A 6,000-nucleotide genomic window follows, 5' to 3' on the forward strand; every position below is an offset into this window, starting at 1 on the left:
AGAGAGGCTAAATATGTAATCAAGTTTGCTGAAATGACTGTGCTGAAATACCAAATATTTTGAATAATTGAAAACAAGGTGCTTTTGAGAGCTACCCAAGGTACACGAGAGAAACAACCTGTTCTCTTAAAAAAAAGATGCTATTGAAAAACATGTTTTTTTCTGAATCATGTTCTTCTGTAAATACGGTTAGTGACATTTAGTGAGCCAATTGCAAATAACCATCTATTTGGATGCACAAGTGTAAAAGGCACAGTAGATAGCAAGTGGAAGCTAGTAGATGGCAGTGTTATGAGCGCAAGCCCTGTATTCCAGGTTGTCAAACTTAAAATTTAACATTTTAAATAGTAAAATTAGACTTCACACATTTTGATAAAATTTTAAATTTTTTCTTTAATATAGATTACTTTCGTTAATGTGTATATTAAAGAATATTTTAATTGATTTTAAGGTGCATTCATCTTACCAATATCTGTGGGGTAAACCATTGTGTACAGATGCTTTAGATAGAAAATGAAGTCATTTCATGTTTGAGCACTCAGTTCTTTTATTTATTTTTTTTTCAGTTTGTTTTATTTTTCAGTCTTTTTTTTTTTTTTCAATGAAGGTACCAGTGATTGAACCAAATACCTAGTACATGCTAAGCACACACTCTACCACTGAGCTATATCCTTTCTCTCGGAGTGCTCAGTTCTTAACACCATCCAGATGTTCTGAACTGTTAAGTATGGGATGCTGATAATGTGGACTCCCACCAGGAAAACTCTAGTGTGTTTCATGGTGAGTATTGATGAATGGGATTATTTAACAGTGCCTTAGGATTCTTTATTGCAACATAAGGCAGGCCAGCTTGACTACAACACTGTCTTTTTAGAGGCATTAGTTTGACCCATGTAATGGCCACAATAAGAAAATTCTTGATATATAGGTTGTATCATATAATTGCACTATGAAACAGCCTTTGAAAATGGCATGGCTTCTTTAATAAGAGCAGGTTTTGAAAAATGCAGTTCTTATCTTAATTTCATACACACCATGATACATGGTGAGCATAAACATTTTAAGAGTAGGAAACTTGTGTGAGAAAACATTGAAGTTAGCATTTTATCAAGTAAATAGACTTTGCTTAGCTTTCCTTTTGTCATGTTTCTCTTCAGCCTGACCAGTGAGAATAGGTTATCACCAATTTAACAATTTCTTCATGTCTCATTGACTTCCAGCAAAATGAAAAGATCTTGGTTAAAATGAGAACTTTTGTTTGAATGCATTTAGTCAAATAATGTTTTGGTTGGCTTTGCCTAATAAAAAATAGAAGATATCAATATATTCAATATTGTTTATATTTATTATAAAGAACGATATTAGAAAATACCCAGAAATTATGTAAATATAAATATTTTATTTCTGTATTTTCAATAGAAATACACTAGAAAATACGTAGAAATTATGTAAATAAATCAGAACATTTTTTACGTTAAGTTTTTTAAGAAAAACTTTTATATATTGAAATCTAAAAAATATCTCAATACTGTGTGAAATGAAAAAAGTACAGTATTGGCTATATCCTTTAACATATTTATGGCCCTTCAATTTTAGATGTTTATGAAAAAGAAAATTAAATATCTAAGAGTTTTAAATTTTGCTCCTTATTACAAATCAGAGTCACATGGAAAGCTAAACATACTTTTGAAAATGACATGTTTTTCATAGAATACGCCACAGCCATCATTATCACCCATAAATAATGAAAGAAGTTTTCTCTACCACAAAGAATGTTAAAATTTTTCTCTGAAATCTGCATCAGGCTGGGTTTGATTGGGGAGACAAAACTATTAAAACTATCCTGAGAATGAGGAGTTTCATGTAGGAATCAGGGTTTCTGCCAATAGGAAAAGGAGCTGAAGTTCTGAGCATTAGAAGGTGGCAGCCAGAAATCAACACTACACCTGCTTATTTGCCACAACAGCTTCACGGAGAAAAGGAAGGCAACCCCACGTCTTGGGGAAGGCTGCCAAGCGCAAGGCAGGAAGTGTCCCTTAGTGGCCGGTGTGACACTGTGAAACTTGTAGCTTCTATTTCGCTTCCACTCTGCAAATCTCTCATAGTTTCTACTCCTCAGCAAATAGCCCTGAGCAGTTAAGACGAATTCTGAGAAATGTAGCTGGCAGCTTCTGAAAAGCCTAGGGATGATGCCAAGGTGACAACAACCAATCCAGGGTCAAAAGTACATTAACTCTGTATTTTTACGATGTATTAATTGATGGCACATTGAAAATTGAAGTAAAAGTGTTAAATTGCCAACAGTATTTAGTCTTTGTGCAGAACATGAGGGGCCTGGAAAGGAAGAGGCTGTAACACAGAGCCCTGCAGAAAGGAGCGAGACTACTGTGTTTGTGAGTGAAAGCTTTAACTCGCAGTGGATACATGTAGTGGGGTTGCTGAGATACTCAACTAATGTCCCAAGTCCCTCCAAATGCTGGCCTGCTGGACAAATACTGGACATTAATTCTTTCAAATTAAAGGATTTTTTTTTACCTCCTTTAAAATAAAAATATCTTACAATTGTCTGTCTTAAAGTAGGACTTGGCTCTATCATTATAATAAATTAAGAATCTGAGAGGAGATTTTGATTTAGGAAAAGAGAAATGAGGATGTAAGTGGCCTGGATCATTGAGGGAAGAGCAGGGAAGGATGTAGATGGACACCCATACACGCCTATTGAGTTCACTTGAAATCATGTTTGAATTAAATCCTAGGGGTTTTCCCAAATGTTCTGACTTTTAGAAGCATTTTTCTATTCTTTTATTTTTTGGGGGTATAAACTATGTATTTCCAAAATAACCACATGGTAGCATTATTGTTGTGCCTTACTGTAAGCATACATATATATACATACAAAAAAGTATCGATTACAAAGTGATGGTGTCAACAATATTATTTAATGACAGTGAAAAACTCATTTGGTTTTTAGAGAACAGTAATTGTTGTGGTCCTTCGGAGGTAGGATGTCAGCTTTTAAATTTCCTCCAGCATAAACTTAAGCCTGATAACCTACTTATGAGGCCAAAATCATGTAGTGTTCCAAGTTAGGTCTATAGAAACTTTCAGTAATGTATTTCACTGATACTAAAATTGTATCATTACAAAATAACCACACTTGCAGGAGTGATAAGAGTGTTGCAGTTATAGAACATTTACCTTCTCAGAACCCTGGGAAACACATATCCAAAACAATTCTCTCAGTCATAAGAAAAGCAGGAAAAAAAAAAAAAAACAACCATGATAGGATCTTCTTCACATATAATTAATGCATTTATATAATTGAGTCATCCAGTCCCCAAATTTCATTTCTCCTGGAAACTCATTCCATGAAAAAAGAACAGCCTCAGGGGAAAGAGTTAAACATAGGTCTTCCACCTCAGTTTACTTCATTTCACTAAATACAAAGTATTTGTTTCTCTAATTGCTTTACTGGTCCCAGAAAATGTTCTTTGTCTTGGTGAGTAACTTGAGTCCAGTTAAAAATTAGGGATTAAAAAAATCCATTAATTACATTTGGGCTTTTATAATCATTGCCCTTAGATTAAAAGAAAAAAATCTATGTGTCTTTTTTTTTTTTTTTTTTGCTGTGGCTCTCCTTAAAGTTCCACAAGACTAGTGATACTGTCCTTTGAAACAATTCAGGGACAAAAACTCTAGCATAAAATTGGAAGTGTGAAGCTTGTCTTACCATGCATAGTATATGGTGGAAACGCACACAGAATGGAAAGTAGAAAGTAGATGCTCTCTCACGCTGCTTGTCTTACTAACAAAATGTATGACTACTTTGGACTTTATGTTCCTTATTTGTAATTTATAAGATTGGACAAGAAAACAAGAGATTGTTTTCAGTGCAACATTTTATGACTCTGTCACTTTGTGTTATTTGCAGAACCAACATTATTTGCGTGAGAAAAACTTTCAGAAAGACTGTGCTTCTAGGTAGAGAGGAAGGTAAGTTTGCTGCCACCTTTCCTGATGGGGTCTTGAGAAATAAAAGAGAAATCCTTCTAGAAGTCTTTAAAGGAGGGATTCCTAAGAATTAACAAGGAGGATTAAGTATGGCTCCCCTTAGGATCAGAAGAAGCCATATGGTGCCCGACACCCAACAGAAAGGCAGAAGTTTGCTAATCAGTCTTCAGTGATGTTCCTCTCTACACCTGGAGAAGTCATACAAAGAAGGAAGTGGTTAAGAACATAGACTCTGGAGCCTGACCTTCCAGCTTTATGATCTCAAATCTACTACTTTATGAACTGAGCATTATGGACAAATGACTCAGTTTCCTCATCTGCATGTCGGAGAACAATTCTCCATGGTGCTTCCACATGTCTCCTGACAACTTATGTCCTCGTATGTACCAGGGTGGCAAACAGTCTTGAAAGATAGAGATAGGGTCTTTCTGTAGGTCAGAAGGCAGATGTGTTTCCTGATTAGGATAGTATAGAGAATGAGTCTCTCCAAGTCAGAAATTGGGCAGGTTTGCTAGTAGTCCCCTTTATCAATTGAGGTTTTACTAAGTTTGATGTCCCTTACTTGAAACACAAACCTACTGTGTGCACAGCATCCACCAGACCCTGCTTGGGCATCTTTCCCATGGGAGCTTGGGAGACACGGGGAACTGATAAGTGCATGAGTTCATGTTGCTGCTATACCATTAGAAATGAACTCCTTTGTTCCTAACCCAGCATCTATGAAACTGTGGCAGGGTGAACAATTAATAAACAAGGTAAAATCTCTGACCCTTCACAGTTCCTGACGCTGTAAAAGAGGATAAGACAATATTCATCTCAACAGATTGTTGTAAAGGTTATGTCACAGACATTTTGTAAAAAACCTCCAAATGGTAACCTGTACAGAGTAAGCATCATATAAGTGTTATACCAAACAAAAAATAAAAGATATATCTTCATCATTCCTCGAAAGTATCTTCTCTCACAAGACTCTTAATGCTTACATGTATATGTCCTTATATTCAAAGGGACTTTAGAAATACACATAACTTTTCATTGTTACTGGCACATCTGTATCTGCATTATTCCCATATTAAAGGCTTGACTTTTAAATCCAAAGTTTTATATTGGAAATCCTGCTTCACTATTTACCAGTTTTGTGGGCTTAAGGAATTTACGTAATCTCCATATGGAGTACTTATCTCAGGTCAAACAGTAAGTGTAAGTTTAATTTTCTATACCTGAACTTGATTTCTCTTACACGATCCATTCCATGGGATATTAAAAACAAAAACAATCATTCAGTAATTCAGGTTCTTTTTCTGCTTTGTCTTTTAGCTGCTTCTGAGCACTGCTAGGGGTTGGAGGGAGGGGCCTCAGTTATCAGTGTACCTGTACACAGACTGAGCTGTATGTTACCCAGGGGTGGACCCAGGTTTTGTATATATTGAAAATTATACATTTAGTAGTAGATGGAGGAAGCTTTAATAAAAATACAAAATTATGGATGCAAAATTAGGTGTAAAACCAAGGATCTATTTAGAATGAGAAAATGCACCACAGCAGTTTACAATTTAAAAAAGCTTTGACACCATAAATATTATAAATTCCAGAGAAATAACAATTTACACTTTTTGGCCTCCAATTCTGACTGCATCTGAATCCTATTCCTTGTCAAATGACAAAAAAATTTTAAATATAATTATTGGAGAGGAAATAGATAATTTATGTTTTCCTCTTGATGGAGTTTTGTTATTTAGTAATGACAGGATTATAAAACATGATTTCACACGAAGACAAACTCATTGTTTATAGTACTACTGTAGGTTTGTGACCTAAAAATAAAGGGATTCTGAGAAATTCTGTATGATGTAATTCTCACATATCTATGTTTACGTATGATGTTAATAATTATATAAATTGCACCATCAAATACATTCCTGGAAGTTACAACCTCCTGTCAGAGATGACTCGAAAACTTTCACAGAGCATCTTCTGGTTTTCAATATG

Source organism: Camelus dromedarius, chromosome 13 (assembly GCF_036321535.1).
Source record: "Camelus dromedarius isolate mCamDro1 chromosome 13, mCamDro1.pat, whole genome shotgun sequence".
In the NCBI taxonomy this organism is placed as follows: Eukaryota; Metazoa; Chordata; class Mammalia; order Artiodactyla; family Camelidae; genus Camelus; species Camelus dromedarius.